Source organism: Acanthopagrus latus, chromosome 24 (genome assembly GCF_904848185.1).
Source record: "Acanthopagrus latus isolate v.2019 chromosome 24, fAcaLat1.1, whole genome shotgun sequence".
Taxonomy (NCBI): Eukaryota; Metazoa; Chordata; class Actinopteri; order Spariformes; family Sparidae; genus Acanthopagrus; species Acanthopagrus latus.
The window spans coordinates 11,745,222-11,766,839 of record NC_051062.1 but is presented as its reverse complement, the minus strand read 5'-3'; the positions used below and the strand labels follow the sequence as shown (position 1 = coordinate 11,766,839).

At 45.3% G+C, this 21,618-nt stretch overlaps 1 protein-coding gene across 5 annotated transcripts in view; it reads left to right on the top strand.

Moving 5' to 3' along the window:
- LOC119015032 (receptor tyrosine-protein kinase erbB-4-like) overlaps positions 1–21,618 on the top strand; it is a 276,642-nt gene that overhangs the window by 69,407 nt on the left and 185,617 nt on the right. Inside the window, exon 2 of one of the 5 annotated variants that reach the window (XM_037090593.1) lies at positions 6,631–6,696. The exons of the other annotated variants lie outside the window; for them this stretch is intronic. The gene's annotated coding sequence lies outside the window, so the exon portion shown is untranslated. The remainder of the gene's footprint in view (positions 1–6,630; positions 6,697–21,618) is intronic. 5 annotated transcript variants of the gene reach the window in all.

The following is a 21,618-nucleotide window of genomic DNA, read 5'->3' as shown; positions in this document are numbered from 1 at the left end:
CCTTTAAAAAGATAATAAAAGTCATGGCCCCTGAGGGACGGTATGAAAACTGAAATGGCCCTCGACAGGAAGACGGTTCCCCGCCCCGTCGTTTGTTGGTCCAAATCTTACCTTCACCATTTTCACATCAAAAAAACAGTGATTTGCAACAGTTTTCAAAGTCAGCCTGCTGTTAAGGGCGTCAGGTCAGAAATCTCCTGCTTGTCATGGACAAATAACATATTCAGTCCTTCTAATTGGAGCAGATTTTGGGTATTGTCATGCTGAAATAGGAAGGCGTCTTCACCAAACCATGAAAGGATGGGGGTGTCCACATACTTTTGGCCACAGAGTATACGTGGTTTGTCCCAAAGGGGGCGCTCTGAATAAAGCCTGACAGATCACAGCTGCTACATCACTGCTCTGACTTTGATGAAACATGGAGGCTGATGCAGACGAGAAAAACACTTGACCCGACGCGGCACGTATCGACTCGCGTTTCACGCACTTGTAGAGCTTTTGTTTCTTTCGAATGCTCGGCCTCGCTGCACAAACAAATGTTTCAGGTCCATTGGCTTCCTTTTTCTTTGTCATGCTCGCCCGCGCACACTGATGGCGCCGTCTAACAAACATGTTTGCTTTGGTCGTCTGAAGGGGCGGCCGCGTCCATGCGGAACCTCATCCAAGCCCGCTCTCGCTGTTTACACAAATCCGACCTTTATGCTAATTACTTTTATGATGATAAAGAGGCCGAGTCGATGGGAAGGAGAGGGAGAACAGCTCTGCCCACCCCTGCAAACACACACACACACACACACACACACACACGCACACACACACTCAGGCTCACCCTTTCTTTATGCTGATCACAGCTTTCACAATTAGACAAACTGTGATAACGCCGTTTATGCAGTGGGGAGATCCATAGCAATTATGCTTGGAGGGCATTTCTCTTCCGGCGCAGGGTGGCGGGTGTTGCTTCCTCCCCCCCCCTCTTCACACAGACGTCTACCGACTGCACACCAACACACACCAACACACACAATGTCTAGAAATTCACAGCTCCTCCTGGGAGGTTTGCAGGGCAAGGGTGTGTCCTCGATTCCCTGTTTGGATGCATTCAGTATACAGAGAGACAGAGTGAAACAGCTGCACACTGCTAAAAGTCACGCAGACTATTTGAGTTTTGTTGTGTGAAGACTGCATGAGAAAGATGTGCTTTTAAATTGCTTCAAATCTTCCATGACAGTTGGCATTGGGGCTTCATGTTACGGTGAACGAGTATTCGGGGATTATTTTGACAGATGATACAATCGTAATGTGATTCGTGATTAGCGGAAATGATCAATTTTGCATCACAATTATCATTTCCACTGAAACAGCAATTAAAATCCTAATGATGTTGCATTTGTCGGGGCCGCGCACCCAACAAACATGTTCTTCCAGAGAACAAAAGATTAATTGTGAGGCTCTCGTCGGAAAATTGATCAAACAAATGTGGAAATCTTGGATTCCGTTAAGACCCCGATCACACAGAGACTCAGTGATACAGCTGCTTGTGCTTCAGAGAAGCATGTTGGGTGAAACGCCGTGGTGCGCCACTGAGCAAAGACACATCCAAAACATGTCAGTTCAGCGTCTTTGCCGACAGAATTAAAGAATTTTTTTTTTTTTTAACATTGTGTTTAGACGGCGCGATGTGCAGTGACATCCTTGAGGCATAGACGTCTAAACAACCTCTTGTGGTTCAAAATTAAAGTTTGGGAAAAAAGCAGTGAGACTCAACGCCAACTGTTGTAAAGTTGAGAAGGTTTTGCTAGTTATTGCCTACTAATGCTACAATTACCATCTTTGTAAAGAGGCCAGGAGTTTTTGGGGGGAAACGTGGAGGGGTCGCTGCCTGATGAACCGTCTGAGAAGTGTTGGCAACATGGTCAACGATTGGACGAAACATCTGTCCACCATCGATCATGGTCGAACCATCAGCGGAGCACGTTGGTTCATCAGACTCTTGGAGGAGCCAGTTGAGAGAATAGCAGGGAACATTTTCAGACGCTGTTCTTTGCTTTTCTTTGCTCGCTTGTTGGACCTTAAATGATAGTAGGGGCCACAATCGCATATCTCGAAGTCATGATCACATTAAATTAAGTATGAAGGTGCATAAAGTCTACACTAAAAGCCTTCGTTTGGTATTAAAAGCAACAAACATGTCTTGAAGAAAACCTTCTAAAACAGCAGCATTTAAGCTGAGCATCTGCTGTCAGATTGCTTCGGGAAGCAAAGCTTATTTTCCCACTTTCCGAGCGACAGGCAAGTGGGTTACTGATGAAAGAATGATAGCTGGTGTATTATTTTCTCCTGCTCCCCAGTCTGGGGGTACACATTACCTTCTTATTCACACCAGAGCTGCTTCACAATTTGAGGAAATCAAACACGGTCGGGTTCTGAAAGACAACATCATTTTTATTTTATGACTGTGCCTCGCCAGCTATTCCCCCGTCTGAGGGGAAACTTTCAGCTGCGTGACGCTGGCTGAGGTGAAGCGCGCTGCTCTACCGCCGCTCCCACGTGCAACAAACCGGCGTTTGTTTGTGAATGTCGTCAGGGACGAGCGAACGATCACCACCTGTCCATGAAAATCAGACATTGAGATTGCTTCATGGAAAACTTAAACACGTGAATAACTTTGCTGCAAACACGCACAGTTGTTAGTGTTTATCCAGCGGGACTCCTAGTGCTTATGCCCACTAATCCCCAGTCCCAAAGGGCCCCGGTTGATGAAGATAGACGCATCACACACACACACACACACACACACCTCGCTGTCCTCTTCATCCACTGCCTCGGTGCACAGTCACGCCCGGTGCAGCGTGAGCCTCGTGTGTGTTTTGGAGGAAAGAGACGAGGAAGATAAGATAGACTCGTTTGATCGCAGGATGCTTTTTCTTGCCTGCTGTTTCTCCTCCTCCCCACATCAACAGCTGAGCCAGTTGTTGTTGTGTTTTTTTGTGTGTGAAGGACACCAGATTAGAAGTTTGCATTGGAAATAATGGGCTGGAAAGTAGCAGCGTCGTCTCCGGGGCGGCAGACGGGCAGATGATTTATTTACGGATGATGGCGGGGTTCAGTTCTCTGCTGTCAGTCAGGTCTTAATCCTCTGTAAGTTTGTTACTTTTTCTTTTTCGATCACAAATCTAACTCTCTAGTGTGGTATACTTTGCAACCTCTGGATGGAGGCCGATATGTGAGATTCACAGGTGAAGAAGAATGTTCTCGCGTGATTCCGAGCGCCATGTTTTGTTTCCGCATATTGAAATTCTAATCTCCACGTCGAAAAAGCTAAAACATCCTCATCCAAGCTTAAAAACGAGCCAGTCGCCGTTGAAAACACCAGTTCACATGTGATATTCCTATTTTTGCAGTTTAAGGATGTATTCTTTGCTAACAGATACAAATATGGTGTCTAAAATTATATTTGTTTAAAATGTTCTAACCCAGCAGCACAATGCAAACCTTGACTGCTGTAAAGATGCACTGAAATCAGCAGAGAGAGATGTCGACATGACTGACAGCAGAATCGCATAAGAAAGTTTGTTTTTTTATAAAGCTGCACGCACATCACGTCTCATGAAAACCGAGCTTCCCGAGTCCCGATTTATTTTTGTATATTCTGTGTAATTTTAAGGGTTTGGAAGGGATTTCCACAGCGCCCCGGCAAAATGCACAGAATGCTAAAAGTTCAGGATTTCACCAACACCTGAACTTTGAAATTTAGGGTTACCTGCAAAATGCCAGAGCTGGCGACGCTCCGAGAGGGTACTGTTGAACATGAGTGACATTTCAGATGTACAAACCAATAAAATGACCGTGTGGCTGTGGCTAAAATGTTGTTCTGTTGTAGACAGTCTGCGATCTGTTGCTTTTAAATGGACGGTGGGGTTCATAACACAACAAACATCTGTCCTCGTACTCTGTCTGTTAGGAGGAAATCAAGACGCTGGATTGCAGTTTGGGTTGCTTTGTGATCACTGTGTTCAAAAGTGGGGAACACGTCTCTCTTATCTCCCCTCATCACCTTTTTCATCATAGATTTATCTGCCCTACATGTTATTATCTGAATAAATTGAAGACTTGATGCTTAGAATTGATTGTTAGCTCGAAAAAGACTGCACGTAACAATTACGAGCTGTCCAACATACAGTCCAGCCTCCTTGTAAGACGCTGTGACAGATGGTTTCAGCAACCGATCGACGATGTGGCTTGATTGTCGGCTTGGACAGTTTGTGTCTTCTTTCATTTTCTAACCACGTCTTACAGTTTTACCGGCGACAACCAGGAGGACCGTCTAGTTTGTCTCATCGCCACAACCCAAATCGGACAAAGACGCATCGCTCGTCTTTAACATATCTGTGTCCGTCATCCGTAATCCACCTCTCAGAATTCACAGGTTGCCTCATTTTCTTCCCGTCCCCTCTGCTGCGGCGTTTGGCAGCTGCTCCGTCGCCGTCGTCAGCGGCGCCCCCCCTCCCCTCCTTCTCCATAACTCTCGGGCCGGCTGTCTCAGATTGATGCTGAGTGCACAGCTCCCAGATGTGGTTATTCGTGCCTCCGCAGTTATTTTGTCTGGGAAACCGAGTTAATTAGAGGCGGCGGCGGCGGCGGCAGTGTGTGTGTATGTGTATCGATAGTGGCTCCATCTGCACGCTGCATCATAAACGCTAAGAGTGCGGAGGGGGTGGTATCTCCGTCTGCGTTTTGCATGTGTTAAAATAACACCAGAGACGGACCCTCTATTGTCCGATAAGATCAGCTTGCGACCTCTTTCATCTCTCCTCACTTATCTCCCCCCTCTCTCCGCTCTCGCTTTCATTGCCGTCCAGCACATTGATGTCACGGATACGAGGACACCTATCCAGCGACGATCCGCCCGATCTCCTGGCTGATATATCAGAAAGCAACGCCTCTCTTGTCTGATTCCAGCAGCAATAAAACCCAATATTCCTTTCAGCGTGCCTGCAGATACCGCAGCTTTCCCCTCCTTTCATATGATATTTGACAGATAAAACCAATCTTTATTCTCATAAAAAGAATGAGTTTTTCCCCAGCAATCCCTCCTCAGCCTCGGCGGCTGCAGAGCGCACAGTGCCATCTAATGAGGATTCTGTATATTTTCTGAAATGAACGTGCCCGATGAAGCGTGTGCACTTAGATGTTTTACAGTTGCCCCGTCCAATTTTGCTGAAAAAGATCCACCAAACCGACCATTCAGGGCACATTACGGCCAAACCTGCGAGCTGTGCACGCTCTGAGATCACCACACCTGAGAGGCAACGCCTGAGCAGCACTCTCTCAGCGTTTTAGGAGTTGGATCAGGTAAAGAGGGATAGGTCTAATAACCGGTGTGTTTGTACGTCCTTCGAGCTTGCCGGGATCCCCTCTCTGGCGTCGTCTTTAGATGCTGGAACAACTCTCAACACCGTCAGCTAATGAAGCATCAATCCCGCCAGAAAAAAATACTCCTGCTCCAGGAAAATCCTGGTTTTGTGGGCCCGGCTAATTGGGCAGAGACCTGCTTGGGCAGAAGCCTAGCGGTGGGTTTCATTCCAGGGGCGGCCGAGAGGCTCCATGATCCTCTTCCCCTCCCTAATCACCAGCTAAAGGAGAATTGAAATTTGCCCTCTGGCGGGAAATAAGACCAAAGTACCTGCCATGCCTTCGTTAGCCGTCTGTCTTCGCCCGGGCTGATGAAATTGAGGTCTGAATTTACTAATGAGAAATCAATGAGTGCACGGCGAGAACCCCCGAGGCTCCCTTTGCTCCTGCGGTGTCATTCCTTTATTCCCCTCACACACACCTACACACACACACACACACACACACACACACACACCTCTGTTCCTGCCTCGCTCACTTTATCCCACTTTGCCCTCTCACTCGCACCTCCGCTGCGTGCCGGCTTCTTGACACATTTCCCCGAATTTACTTTATTGCGATAAACATCATATGTCTTCCTTTGAAATAAAGATCAGAGTGGCTTATTTACTTTTCTGCCCTATTTTCGCTACAGAAAGCCGGCGCTTTGAGGAAGTGTGTGTGTGTGTGTGTGTGTGTGTGTGTGTGTGTGTGTTGGAAGTGGTGTTTCAACCATGCGTAAATGCTCCGAGTGCCTGAGCGCGGCTGTGATGGTGATCCTGCTATCTGCACCCTGCACTGTATCTGTAAACTAACAGATACGTTTTTCCTCTTTCTTTTTTTTTTTTTAAAGAAAATTGCTTTTACCAAAACAAATCAGTCGACTGACAGGAGAGGACTGTCAAAAAGGAAAAAAAAAACGCTGTTCCATGGCTCGTGAGGCCGTGCATGCGTTGTGCTTTGTCACGCGCCACATCCACCTCCGAGTTTTGTTTCCTCTTCTGTTATCAGAACGAGCAAAAAAAAAAACAACCCACTCCAGGAAAAAAAAGCGATTATTTGAGCTGCTTTCTTGCAACAATTGTGAGGAAATAGCTGCAGGTTGGCTAACAAATTTGATACCTCTGTATTTACACCGCATGCCACAACACCATCTGTGAGTTTCCCCCTTCAGGGACATTAATTATGAATGCCGTGACACTGACATCATGCTTTCTCTCTCTCTCCTCTCTCCTCTAGGTAAGACACGCATCCCTCCTTTTCCTCTCTCCCAGCCTGGGGCTGCCTGCAATAGTCATGAGTAATGTATGGCTTATTTATTGCGATTCATCCCAATTATGTATGAGCGTCATATGGTAAATCTGGTTTGCGCCATAATTCATGCAACACGATGGGTTATTCATTGCGGTTATGGTTGTGCGCGGTTGATTGGGATGCAAATTCAATCATTATTTGCTGAGCGAGAGATAAAGCGTTGGGGGGGGTGTAATAGTCGCTGATTTGTTGACTGTACACAATCCCCCTCGCATGCTTAAATACGGTTTGTTTGCAGATTTTGGGAGCATTAGCATTGTTGATGTCCTGTCGTGTTTTCTCTTCAAGAGAAGAAGTCGTCGGGGTAATTAGCTCGTTGTTTGCCTTCGAAGAGCTTCCTAAAAATCTGCCTAAACTAGACCCGAAACAAGCACATTTACTCCACTGCTGCACCCGAGTATTTTCAGTTTATGCTTCAGAACTTAATACTCTCAATAGACGTTAAGTTTCAGAGGGAAATATTTGAGTTTGTCTTTAGTTTTGCACCAATGTTTTACTCACAAACATATGACAAATGTTTGATATGCATAAAATAAAAAAATAAAAAAAACATCCCCATCGTTTTGGTATGGATCCACATTACCACCAGCATCCAGACAAGTGCCAGGATCCGAGGTTTCCCAGCAGAGCATTGCATCGTAACGAAATGGTCAGTGTTACTTAGATCGCCAGTCAGCTGATATCGTTCAGACTAGCTCCACCTCGAGCCAGCTGAGGGACAGTCGCTCAAGTAGTGTGAGATGTTGGAGCAGCCAGCAGGAGTGATGCAGCGTTTCAGGACACTTGGACATGGAGCCAAAGCCAAAGAGATCGACCTGTGGGTGACAGACGCCAATGCATCAGTGTTACCAGTCTAAGAACATATAGAGGCCATTTTTTCTTGAGAATCTAACTTCAGCTTTTCGATACTTTTTCATATATTTTACCTACAAAATATTTGCGCACATTCACTTCACTGGGTTTTTGAATGACAGACTTGTAACTCAGTCTTTTTCCCCATTATTGTACTTGCACTTCTTCCACCTCTTGTCTTTGTAATTCAGGTCTAGATTCTCATTCTTGCCGCAGCGAAGCCAAAACGTCAGCTGTCAAAATCGCTGACAGATTAGTGACGAACCTGCTAATTGTCCCGCAAGAACTTGTTCGCTCGGAGAACATTTCCGCCTGCCAAACATTCTTCAGATGGGCTGATGGCGTGCCACTCAAAAACACACACTTTACATGACAAACGGAGCACCTTTCTGCGTCGCGTAGATAAGAGCGCGGATTTGAACTGACCCCCCCCATGTTTCCATCAGCGATTAATGAATACCTGCCAAACAGTTGCTGCTTGTCATTTTTTCGCCTAATTACAGAGCTGTTTGACTCGATAGACATTTGCATGCACGCACACCCACTTGCATAAACTCACACACACACTCGCACACACACTTGCGCCTCACGGCCCATTTTGAGGTGATTAGCTACGCGGCATTAAGCGGGAGGCCTTGGCTGCCCCGCCTGATGTCGCCTTCAAAGTGGGGTCACCGTGGCCCAGGTTAAACTGGGGCCGCCATCAATACACTATTAGAGCCACTTGCTCCTCTTCGATCCGTTTTGATGTGAGGTTCATCGGACTCACCCTGTCCTCCGTAACAGAAAAGATGACACCCGCGAGCGACAAGTCCTCGGTGGCGGCGGTCGTTTGCATATTTCCTTTGAAAGGTGGATGTTCGCCGCACCATTTGTGGAGTTAATGAGGCTCTAAGTTGCTGTTAAAGTCACATTTTCAGTCGGATTCTTTGCTCTCACGCTGAGCTTTTTTTAAATGTGTGAGGAGAATAAGATTCAGTTCAACACCAGTGTGTAACTGTTTCTCATTTAACCCGATGATCTCCGCTTGCTGTTTTAAATGATCGGGACGAGAGATTAAGCCAGGACAAGCTCGCATGTTTACTTTAAAAACACACCAGCATGCAGGGGAAAAAAAAAAACTGAGGGAATAACTGAGCGGAATATTTAATTCATATGCTGACTTATCAACGCTCTTTTAAAAATCACTATGTTGCTCTCTGGAAGATGGGTGTAAAATGCAGCAACAAGCAGAGACGGGTTCTCTTCACGCTCGAGCAGCTTCTTCTGTATTGCCTTCTGTATTGATGTATAAGTGTGCATTGTGTTTTCTTTACACCCCTGGGCTCTGTGAGGCCTCTAAAGGTCTGTCTGCACAGACTATGTCTCTCAAGTGCTGCAGCCTGCAACACGTTTTTTTTTTTTTTTTTTTTTTTTCAGATTTACAGCAGATAGAAATGGCCACTCGTAAGTCGGTCAGTTGGTCTCTCTGTCCAACATTTTGATTAAAATGTCTGGATTGCATGAGTGGATCGCTATGAAACTTTGTGAACTCATTCGGAGGTTTCCATATCTCATACCGATTACAATTACAGATAAAGATACAGATAATGGTGGACATGCTCGCCTTCGATATTGGTGATCCCTTCACTTTTCATTTATCGCCATCATCGGGGCCAAAAATGTGTCCAGTACTGTATTCTGTGACCAAATACCTGTAAAACAAATGTCGTTCCCAACAGCCTCAGCTGCACTTCTGCGTAATTGCGCCGATTAGTATTTCATGTAATGGGAGGGCACTTTTCCCAATGGCTCATTCCGATAACCTCCATCGGCATCGACCGCCTCTTCTGTCCATTCAAGTTGTCTACCTCGGGTCTCTTCCTAATAACAAAAAGGAGCTCTGTAGTCGTTGAATTGTTGGAAGATGAGCAGCTCTTTTCAAATATTTGAATTCTAAGTGGAACAAGGCTGTAATCTGGCGCGCAGATGAAAATTTAATGATCCCTTTGGAGAGTTCATTCATGTTCAAACTCGAACGCTTATACTATTTTATTTCCAAACTAGAAATGACACTCTCACTGTGTGACAATGAAATTACCCACGGCGCGAGGAATACTCTTTTCTATTTGATTTCTTTGGAATTTTATATCGGTCTTTCTTCTTCTCTCTGGCTGTGGGAGACGGTCAAAAAACATTTAGTAATACAGACTGAACTGCAAAGGTCATTGGAATTGTTATTTCAAAACCAGAAGTCCAATATCAACCCCCTTTCTTCTGTGAGACCAAAAAAAAAAAAAAAAAAAAAAATGCCCAGAAATATTCTAGACAGCTTCTCTCGAAACTTCAAATCCCAGAGTGAACTTCAATGCTTCACAAACAGTTCAGAGGACCAGACGGAGGATACAGCCGAGGAGAGGGGATATCAAAAGAGAGAGGGGAGAAAAATTGATTTCAAGTCCATCCTGTGGGTGTATCCCAGGACGGTCCGATAGCATGTTTATGTGCTGCTGCAGACAACAGTGAAGCCGCTGATGGACTCGAGTTTAAATGTAGATCTTTCTTCTTCAAAGTTTCTTGTATGTGACATTTCGCCAAGTCTGTCCATGAGATAGTTCGATGAGGAAGCTGAAATACTACAGTGGTTTAAAGTACTTTGCATTTCTTAGCTTAAAATATCTATTTTATGTTGTCAAAAATGGTTATCTGGCTCTGAAACCCACCCGCCTTTGGTTGCTTCTCTGGGTCTGTGTTGAGTTGGCAGTGTTTGTCTTGGTTTTGGGTCGGGATTTTCATCATCTTTGTACCAACTGGCTCTTTGAACATGACGTACCTCCCTGCAGCTCCCCTCTGTATGCAGTACACAGTCCCATCAATCTTCACACAGGTGTCCAGAAATAGCAGCAAACCATCCTTTTCCTTTTAACCCAATTTGTAGGTTAATGTTATTGATGTTCTTGGACAAAGATATAAATAAAGAAACAGTGCGGTTCGGTGAAATTGTCCTCCACGCGCTGGTGACGGATGTCGTGGGTTAGAAGTCACCGTGACAGCAATCTGAGAGTGAGTCTGCTTAAATGATGAAGCGGCACTCTAGCAAGCGCCTCTCTCCCCGCTTGCTCCATTTGCATGAAAAATATTAAAATAAAAATCCTGTTTGCTTTGGCAGGAACACATTTGGCAAAAACATCTCAAACTTAGCTGTATCAAATGAAGGAATTGCGAGTCAACAGTTTTCTGAGCTGCTGATTTGCAATTCTCTTTAAGCCCAGATTGACCCTTCATGAAGTTTCAAAAGACCAGAGACGTAAGTGGTGTTTTTCGCGGTACGTTACCCCCTAGGTATCATGTAAAATATAAGCGGCGTCCCCCATGACTCGCCAACTTCAAGCCGTGTCTAGACATCAAACATGTCGAGGAGCCGAGCTCACATGTTCTGCCACCCAGCAGTCCCGCGAAAAATCAAGAGAGACGATTCAAAGCAGTGGGGGGGATATACTTCCTGTCTTTGCCAGTTGTCAGCGTGGCGTACATTAATTCAAAGTCAAAGAGGGGAAGTGGTGGAATTAAAGCGCCAGCCCCCCCGAAGGACAATAAAGAATTGAGGTGTGAGGGAGAGAGACGTTGGAAAGAGAACGAGGAAGACGGAGTTTAAAAAAAAGGACAAGTAATACTGAGGTGGAAATCTTTTACTACACTCATTTCCTCCTAATGTAAGACTCCCACGGCAGAGAGACGGTGAGGGCATGTGTGGAATGGCTGATGAGCCCCCCACTGCTGTCGTGCAGACAGGCGATGACTCCTCAATATTGCCCAGAAAAGGTTGTAAAAGCGTTCGCCATCAGTTCAGAGCTGACGGCGGTGAACTCTTGGCCCTGCCTTGACCAATGGGCTGGAGTGGGCCCACACTGAGCTAAGATGGAGCCTTTAAATCAACTTTCCAGGGGTAGAAGACACAGAAAGATTTTGCCTGTGGCGTTGAGGGTGTGTGGAGATAGCTGTGTGGAGGTTTGGGGTTTGGAGACTGTCGCTGAGATCCGACACAAGTCGGCCTGCGTCTCTCTGTATTGTAACGTTTTTACTTGGAATAACTTAAAGTCAATACCTCATTTTGTCTTCAATATGAATAAATCCCCCCCAAATTAATCAATGGTTCATTTTCGCTGTCCGAAAAAGTCATTCTGAAATGTTACACTTGAAAGGTTACACTCGTCTTTCCAGCGCAACTTCTCTGATTAAATGAGCCAGATTGGATGTGTCACATTGATGTGTCCTCGCTTGACACTTGAATCTTTCTTACCAGCACTATATTGCACGAGTCCTCCAACAAAAAGACAAAGTAGCTTGTCATCAGCCTCCCTTACAAGCTTCCTGATAAACATCTATTGTCAGTACCCTACAATACCTTGGGAAATGACTGTTTTCTGATCTGCCGGTGCCGTAGTTGTTGCTGAATTGCAGCCACATCATTGGTTTGCATTGCTGGTCCCTGGATACAGAATCACCTTCCATGGGATGGCTGCAGTGACACAGTGTAGGTGCTGACTAAGGTAAAAACTATGCATCCAGCCAAAGTTTTTAAAAACGTGTTGTACCCGGCTCAACTTTTTGAGAAATTCATCCAGTGACCTTTCTGTGCAAAGCTGCTAGATTACTTGTTTTTTAAAAAAAATACCCCCTTCCCATCATATTTAAATGTTCAAATGCTGACAGCCAGACTAAACCAAAAAAACAACAACAACGAAAACCAAAAGTATAAAATGAGTGACTCTTTCTGAGGTTTTGCGAGTCATCAAAAGAGTAACTCAAGTTGACTTGCGTCCAAGTCACAGTCACCCGAGTCCACATCTCCTTGATCTACAAAAGAGAAGCGATTGCCTGAGAGTCACAAAGATAAACTGACTGTCACTAATATTTTGTGACATGTATTGAGCAAAATGCAAATGTCGTTTCAGTGACACATGTGCAGTGTTGTCTCGACTAAAAAAGCCTTCGAATTGTATATATTATTCAAATCAGCCTTCTGTGAGCATGACTCATTCTCAGTGGTACTTGAAGTGGCGCGTACATCCATGCAGACCCCTTTAACAGGGGGCTGGTTCTGTTCTGAATACCAGGTAAGATCGTTAATGGAAGAGCAGCAGTGCGTCCTGGACTCAGGAGTGTCAGATGTGCTCTGTGGGTTCGGGATTCATGTAGACATTAAAAAGAAACCCTCCATCATGACGTGGCACGAGTGCATTTGAGTCGTACCCTGTAAGGTTTGAAACAAAGAAAATGTTTTAATCATGACAACATGTGGGCTCCTCATCAAAGTTTACTGCTTTGTGAGCCAGACCACCCATCAGCATCGTTACGCTCGTCTCTGTGCTATTGGATGGATGTGCCTGGATGATGTCAGCAGCTGATATTAGCTGGAAATAAACTAAGAACTTGGCGTGCAAAAGAGTCGTCTTCCTGTCTGAACTTGCACTAGAGCTTATGTTGGATATATTAAACGTCGCTTCCAATGATGCCCAGAAGTCGGACATCTCAACACACAGAACGCTCTAATAACATTTCGTTTGCTAGTTTGTGTGCTTCAGTGACGGTTTATTTGCGAAGTCAATCACTCATTTCCGGGATATTTGATTTAAAAAGGTCTGTTGTTAAAGAGTCCTCAGCGGTACGCTGATCTGATGTGTAAAAACTGACCTTTCTTGACTGTTTTTGCAGCATTTCCCAAAGTTAAGGTGGAGTAAGCATGCCAGTCAGAGCGACATAAAGGCAATGTCAGTGTTGGGCAGGACTTGGTATAATGGCTATCTCTCCTCCTCCTCCTCCTCCTATCCTCTCCTCTCTGCTTTGACACTTCGTCCCAGTGGAGCTCCACCAGGTCTGCTCATAAAAGAACAAGTGTGCCTGTCCATATCTTTGACAGCCATACACGCCGAACAAAGACACACCAGCGTGCACGCACACTCCGGCGTGCACTTGTCACAGTAGTCTCACTCGATACAATCCCTCGATACAACCCACAGATACGGCGGGGGGGAAAAATACCCAGGCTCCAAAAAACACACATGCACACACCTGACACACACTCCCTCACAGGGAAACCAAGCATATCATATCAGCGCTCTCTGGAGTCGAATCCACTCGAGGATATCTGAACGAGAGGCCCAAAAATAAACTGTCTACTGTGCTAGGAAGCAGTGCCTCCTCATATGTGAGCCTGCGTATGACTAGTTAAAATGCTTGGCCGTGGGCCAACAGCAATGAGTGACCGCCGAGTGGCTTTCGGCCGTGTTTGTGCAGCAACTTCACATCTCCAGTCCTGGGAGATCGATGAACAAGGGGAGGGAGAGGAATGCCTGTCCTCTCTCTTTCTTTCTCCCGTCCTCTCTTATTTCATCTCTCCCCGTGTCTCCACAGGCAAACTGCAGAGTGATGATCTCCGTCTTTTTCTTTTTTCCCTCTCCCTCCCCCTGTCTTAGCCTCCTCTGCTCCCCAACAGCCGAGGTATTCACGCGCCACATAATTGCTGCCTTCCCCCCCCCCCCCCTTTCCTCTCTCCCTTTGCAAGGTCACTCCTCTCCCATTGTGTTACCTCCCAAGTCACTCTCAAAAGGCTCATTCAGATCAGTTATGGGGCTTTTGTAAATATTTAGTGCCGGCATTTGCCGCGCACCACCTCATTTCCACTCACTGTATAATTCACTGAAGGATTATCATGCGGTTGCATTACGTCCTTGATGCAGCGGTGCCGCAGGGCTGTGAATGTCGACACTACACTACTACATTAAAAGTGTTGCTCTCTTGTGGATATGTAGCCATCTTGTATAAGACACTCACAACATGCAACCTCATCTGTTCCAGCTCGATTTGAGTAGCAACGTTTCTTAGTGTGAGATACAAGAACATGAACTGTACATTGTAAGGCATGAGCTCCTTTTTCACGACTCATGTTTTACACTAGTGTCTTTGTTAACTGAACATACTTATCATATTGCCATTTATCGCATGAGTAGATTAGCTGATCTAGTAGACTTGACATCTCTAACAAGTCCCAAGTCATTTGGTCCAGGTCTTTAAATGAGAATCATTTAATTTGGTTGAAGCTCATTTGGTCGAAGTCTCATCAAGTCCCAAGTCATTTTTTTCTGTGGCAAGTCGAGCCAAGGTCAGGTTGTGACTAGTCAAGTTGAATCCTTAAGTCCCAAGTCATTTTGTCTAAACCTCAAGCACGTCTTGAGTAACATGCCCCAAGTCTCTTCAAGTTCCAAGTCCTTGGCCCAAATCTCAAGCAAGTCCTGAGTCATTTGGTCCAATTCTTATCCATTCCCAGGTCATTTGGTCCCAGTCTTCAGCCACTCCAGAGACATTTGGTCCAAGTCTCAACAAATCCTAAGTGATTTTTTTTCCTTGGCTGTGTCGAGTCAAGTCCTCGCCCTTGATTGGGAGATCACTCACTAATATTTAACATTTACGCTAATTTATCAAGCAAATTGCAAATCTTTATTGTTTAAAATGCAAAAAAATCCAAATATTTGCTGGTTCCAGATTCTCAGTCTGAGAATATGCTGCTCTTCTCTGTGTTTCTATCAAGGAACATTAAATATATGTGGCTTGTTTCAATCATTGTCATTTATTAAGCAAAAATGATAATATCTTCCTTGCTAAATGTAAGAATATGCTGCTTTTCTCGGGTTGAAATCATTGTACAGTGAATATATTTCAACAGGTTTGCAGACTAAATGATGAATTAATTATGTCATTAGAAATGAAAATAACCATGAGTTGCAGCCCTGTATTGATGCAGTTATTGGGAATGTTGCCTTTAGTTGCTGCTGTTTGACCACTGAATCTTAAGCTTGTCTTATAAGAAAGGCAAGTCGTTCCACAACACACAGTGATCTGTAGTATTATAATCGTCTTCTACGAGCATGATTAACCAACTCATAAACATGTTAAACTGTAGCTCTGCCGGTAATTGTGATGTGTTCCTCCGACGGCACGACCAGAACGTCGTTTAATGCAGATTACAAAATAGAAAGCAGTTTGTCTCACTGTGTGTGGCCATGCGGGTATTTTGATGTGTGTACTTTGCCATTGGCGTTTCTGCGAGTTCACGGAGGCTCAATAAATGGCGTGGCAAACTGTGTCAAGCGGAGCGCTCTCAGCGAGTGCATGAGATTGGTTGATAGATAGATTTCACACTCTGGTGACTCACTCTTCATGTTGGCTTTACACCAGCTTTGGTGTTTTGTCAGGGAGCATAACAGGTGATTATTCCACTCGGCTTACATGGGGGGGGGAGGAGGGGAGGGCAGGCGGTGAGGGGAAAGAGAGCGTAGAAGAGGAAGATGGATGACCTGAAGCTGTATGTGATAGAGGATATAAAGAAGCAAATAGGGTAAACTGTAAAATCAATTATGAATTGTTGGATATCAGCGCCCAGTGTGTCAGCTAGCAGAACTGAATGACGAATAATGGAAATGATTTCAGATAGATTTTTTTCTTACCTTTGGCAAAATCTTTCTTTAAATGTTTCCTTTCTTAATATTTGAGCTTCTGCAGGCGCTGCTTGCCATCTTTGCATCTACCTAGTTCATTCATTATTGCCTCAAACAATGAAAAAACACGACTTCTTTTGCTCATGGCTGGATTAGTGGGTGACTGCCAAGCCCCAGACCCCCTTGGGGCCCCCAGAGGCCCAGGATAACTGCATGTCAATTGTTTTTTGGCACTTTGATTAATTGCAATCTTGCCAGGGAATTTGCACCAGAATGGAGTTGCTTTGTGTTATGGTCTTGTCCAGGGACCAATTTTTCTTTTATTTTGTGCAAACATAATGTATATTACAAATAGAATTGTGCACTTTCACATCATTAGGAAGGCAGGCAGGAAGAGCTGAGGTTTACTGACAGTTTCCCTTTTTTTTTTTTGACTTTTTATTGTATTGTATTATTCATTCAGTCACACAAATGGCAAAATGGACATTTAACACTTAATTTTTGTGTATGTTGGCAGTTGTAAACAGAGATATGAGACTAACCTGGTCCCAAGTCAAAGCAATAAAGCAACAATTAGGATTTGTTTTCAAAGCTCCACCTCGCTGTCCGACTTGTGCCTTACTCCCTTTTGCAGCCCTTTATATCCTCACCTCGACTCCGACCTTTCTGACCTTCCTTGTTCAGCCGCTGCCGCGGTCCTCCCGCAGCGAGCTTTGGCCTCAAAGCAATTAGCCAGAGAACTGTGACCAGTCCATCGAAAAAAAAAACCCCTCTCTGACCCCACTTGGGCTCGATGGATTATGGGATGGCGGGAGAAGGGGCGGGGGTCCAGACATACGAGTGGCTGGCTTTTTTTGAGTGACGGGTGATGCAGGGTGCAGCGAGACGCGGCGCCCGCGGTGGACTCACCCGTGTCATCAGCCGGTCCTCCCCGAGGAAGATGGGATGTTGGAGGGGAAGGCAGAGTGGCTGGAACCCCTTATAATTGGCAGGAGATGATCGGCGGACGACTCCACACACACTCACACACCTTTAAAAGTGTGTGCACATGTTCCTAAAAGAAAAGTGGAGCGCACATTCGCACGGTCGTGGATGTAGAAGATATCTGCACACACACACAGCGGATGAGTGACAGGGTCGGGCAGCTTTGGGCTCAGTTGATGTGGGAAAGTTGTTTCTTCCAGTCCAGATCCTCCATATAAGGCTGGACTAGACTCAGAGAGAGGATCGGCTACTCCCTGCGGACCCCCCTCCCTTCCTCTCTCTCTCTCTCTCTGTCTCTCTCTCTCTCTCTCCCACACTGTCTCCCCCTTTACCTGTATATCAAACTCATTCTGTCACCTCCACACACACACACAGACATTACTGTATATATATATGTATGTATGCGTGCGATGCAGAGATTTCATATGCCCGAGTGGTGTCCGCATTGATTCCCCTCAATGCTCGACTACCGCCAGTGTGCAGAACCAATGGAGCGGTGAGCTGCAGAGGGGAGAAGCCCAGAGGTAGAAAGAGGGCAGGCTGCAGAGGCTGTAATTCATAGTTTCGTCAAAGCTGAATAAGCATTCGCTGGAATTCACATTAAATGCTAAACGCAGTGCGCGTCAATATATGAGCGAGTGATATGGACGCAATTGATGTCCAATAAGACCATGAAGCAGCACGGAACAATTCATTTGCACATTCTTGTGAGAAAAATGCTGCCAAACGACTAGGTGGTGTAGTCGCTCGTATTGCTTGCAGTTAATTTAAAGTTCTGGTGGTGCTGCTCCTCTCATTTCTAACATGCAAACAACTGAATAGGTGGTAAATAGGCACACAAACAACATGTGTTGGGTTTAGGCACTAGAATGTCTTGGTTAGGTTTAAGCTGCCTTTGTGATCGGGTTTAGGTACCAACGGTTATTGGTCAGTTTGAGGCACTAGTACATCTTTTTTGGGTTTAGGCAATAAAATAGCTTAGTTAGGTTTTGGTACTGAGACCTTGATTACCTAAATCCAACCAAGAAGTTCTAGAGCCTAAAACTGACATTTTAGTAAGGTCAAGGTACTAAAACATCTCGGTTAGGTTTAGGCATTAAAACGTATTTGTTTGGATTTATGCAAGACAGCTTCTTGGTTCGGTGTAGGATAATATCATGGTTTGCACTAAAATAATTAAGAAATGATAAGCATTGCATCCCCAACAACTAGTGAAGTCTTCCCAATGAATAGATGTGAAGAATCCAATAAATTTTAATTCCGATTTAGCTCGTAGCCAGCTGCCAAATCTCCAGCTCTTTTCCGTTCCCTCCAAAGCCAAGACTGGCTTGAGTTCCCAGAGTTCCATCCAAAACTATTACTGTCACAGTGTCAAGCCCCAAGTTTTGTAAAGCTTAACAACTTTAGTTGTCACACACTGGTAGCCCAAAAATCATGGCTTCACATAACTGTTCGATTTTACGCCAACGACACCCGGTCTTTTGCATTTACGATCTAAGCTTGTCAAACAGGTGTCATTGTCACATAGATCTTGAAGGACGGTTAGTGGCCTTATTGGGCGTCCCAGATCTTTTCCCAGGGGCTGCGAAAAACTGAGGCAAAGTCTGTTGCTGCCACTTAGTTGTGGAAGCTCTCTGACAGACTGTGTAAGGCTGAAATCTCCAATTTTCCCCAGTTTTATTAAACAAAATTGCATTTTGGCAGCAACGGTGCAGCGAGCGGGCACTCTGACTTACTTCCCTCCGTCTATCCGCTTTTCCATTCCTACTCTCGGCCTCTTTTCCCCGCTGTGTTTCCAGCGCAGATGGCTGCTGCAGACGGCCATGTCGGTGTGTGTGCGTGTGTGTGTGCACTCCCGTTACAAAAAAAAAAAAGAAGGCTTGCATGTGCGTTACACACACTTGAGATGTACACACTCCGGAGCACCAGTGGGGAAACCCTTGTTTATCTGTTTCTACAGTCCTGTCAGTGTTGTTACGTCTCCGCTCGCATTGTAATTCAGTTTGGAGTTGGCTGCCGCAGTGTCATTCACACATACATGCTCGCACAGTCCCGAACACAAACACACTGCAATTGTGTGAAACCCAATTGCAAAAGGAAAATCCTCGGCGAGAAAACTGACAGCAGGCAAAAAACAACAAAAACAACAAAAAAAAAAAACGCGACTCACTTGAACTCCTTCTATAACGACGTACAGCACGCTCAAACTATATTTGCTCATCGCAGTTTAAACTGGGAGAAAAAGATGTCATAAATATATTAAGGATCCAGATTTTTAGCAACGATTGGCTTTCAAAGGGCTGTGAAAAAAATCTGGGCTTTTGAGTGTTTTCAGCAGCGGATGTTGGTCCCACAGGCAGTGTTGTCGCCTTTCCTCTCTCCTCAGCCCGCCGCGCACACAGCGTCACCTCGGGGACGCTCTCACAAAGAGAGTGCTTAATGAATGTGGAAAATGAGAATACCAGTTTGATGAACTCTGTTACTCAATTAGTGCAATTAATTTTCCTGTGGCGCCGCTGAGTAAAATGGAGTCACGGATGATCGAGCCACTGTTTCCCTATCTCATTTTATTTTTAGGCAGCTGCCAGCATGCGTGTGTGTGTGTGTGGGTGAATGTGTGTGTGTCTAAAGAGAGAGAGAGAGAGGAGCAGTGAGAGGGAGAGATTTTTTCGGAGGAGTCTCATTTTGTTTGTGAGCAGGAAAAAAAGAAGAAATTGTGTTCTCGCTTGTTCACTGCACAAGGCTGGTTTTTCGTCTTATCTCCTCTAAGCTAATACCGTTCACGTCTGATTTAGTTTGCATTGAATTACAAATCCGTGTGCATTGGAGAGATGTGGAGTCTCTGTATGAGGTTGATTCACTCTGATACTCTGAAAATGAAGTGATATGAAGAAATGGAATAGAATGAAACGTATTTAATATGCTTCTGGGGAGAGTTGGTCTCGAAGACGACAACAATCGCTCCAGTCGTCGGGCCTCGCTGTATGTCGCAGGTCTCAGACAACAAGAAGTCTTCTCAAGAAAACTATTTTCTGTGCCATGGTGGAGGGAGCCCAATGTTAAAAAGGGATGAAAGTGACAAACGGGATTGGACATGACTGTCAAAGCCCTTAACATGCCCACCTGCCGGTATCATGTATGCAAATGTATTCTTTCTGATCCCAACCTCTCTACAAGTGTGGCACAGGTGCACAAGGAGAGCCTGACATTTGGCATCTTCACAAACGAGCCCACGGAGTAAACAAGTGGCACCAATAAAGCACTTCTAGTGTTCTTTAGCTCCGTCTGTGTGCATGTTGGAAGGTCAAGAGGCAACAGGAGGAGCTAGCTCCGCAAGTTAAACTGATGCTGATGATGAAAATGATGCTAAACTTGAAACTGACTGAACCAAAAATAAATACTTTGGCCGGTATTTGGGCTGAAATTCCAACCCAAAGCATCTCTATTTACCTGGAAATGAGACCCAACAATCGACTATCTTTCTCCAGAATTGCCTTCCTTAACTTAACTTAAAGTCCTGCCTTGTGGCAAAACCATCTTGCGAGGCTTCATTTGTAAACAACAATGGCTGCTACGCAAGAGGTTATAGCATCTGCTACATAGAGTATATTTCATTGAAAGAGGAGTTTGATCCTCCACCCGACTCCACTGGTGGTAGCACTCTCCTGCTGTTGAAGTTAGCTCCACTTTGATGAACAGATGGTTCATCCAATCACCTGTAAAATGTTTCGCCTTCTCAGTTGGTTCTGTGTGACGAACCATCTGGGCTATCAGGTTCTTGTCAAGTTCCTAAGGCACCAGTTTTATGTCGGATTGCAGTTCGTTTTATGCGGCCAGCCTTTGAGTCCAGGTTGTGATGTTCAGCACATGGGAATAGATATCTTTGTACTACGCACAGCCCCCTCAGTCGACGGGCCGATCTGCGTCTAAATCAGTGTTTTGCTGAAGCCATTTGGCCAGACCGGCTTCTAGCCGCCCTCTCAGACCTGTTACCATGCAACCACGTCAAAGTGCCTGGCATGGGAGGGCCAACAGGCGGGCACCCGGCATGCCCGCAGATGGTGGGGCGGTCAGAACAGGCTGTGAGAATGGTCCCCCCTCGCTGCTCGCACACACACACACACACACACACACACACACTCACATGCACAGAGCTGTCGACTGTTGCTTTGTGTGCTAACAGCCAGGCAGGCTCGACTCCCACTCTGCTCTCTGACAGGCTAATTATTGTGACTCGTGTTGGAGCTGTTGGAAGACGTTGTTCGCCTGTCCGCGTGTTGTTCTGCAGGTAGATAACAACATTCGGATGTCTCGTCTCGTGATCATGGATGCAGAAGTCGTGTTAATTAACGGCAAATGGATATTGAGGAGGCTGGGGAGGGGAAAAAAAAACAAAAAAACGCACTTTGATCATCTCCCGCCAAGAGAATTACGTAATCCCGTTGAGCCAGACGGTTGCAGATCTGTCTCTGGTTTAATCTGCAACTGAAGTCCCCTCTTTTGGTGTAATGACTATGAAAATACTGGTTGATCTATAATTTTTCCAAGCTGGCATCAAAACTCAACCAGTGGTGTCACATTTGTGGGCTCCGCCCTCTCTCCT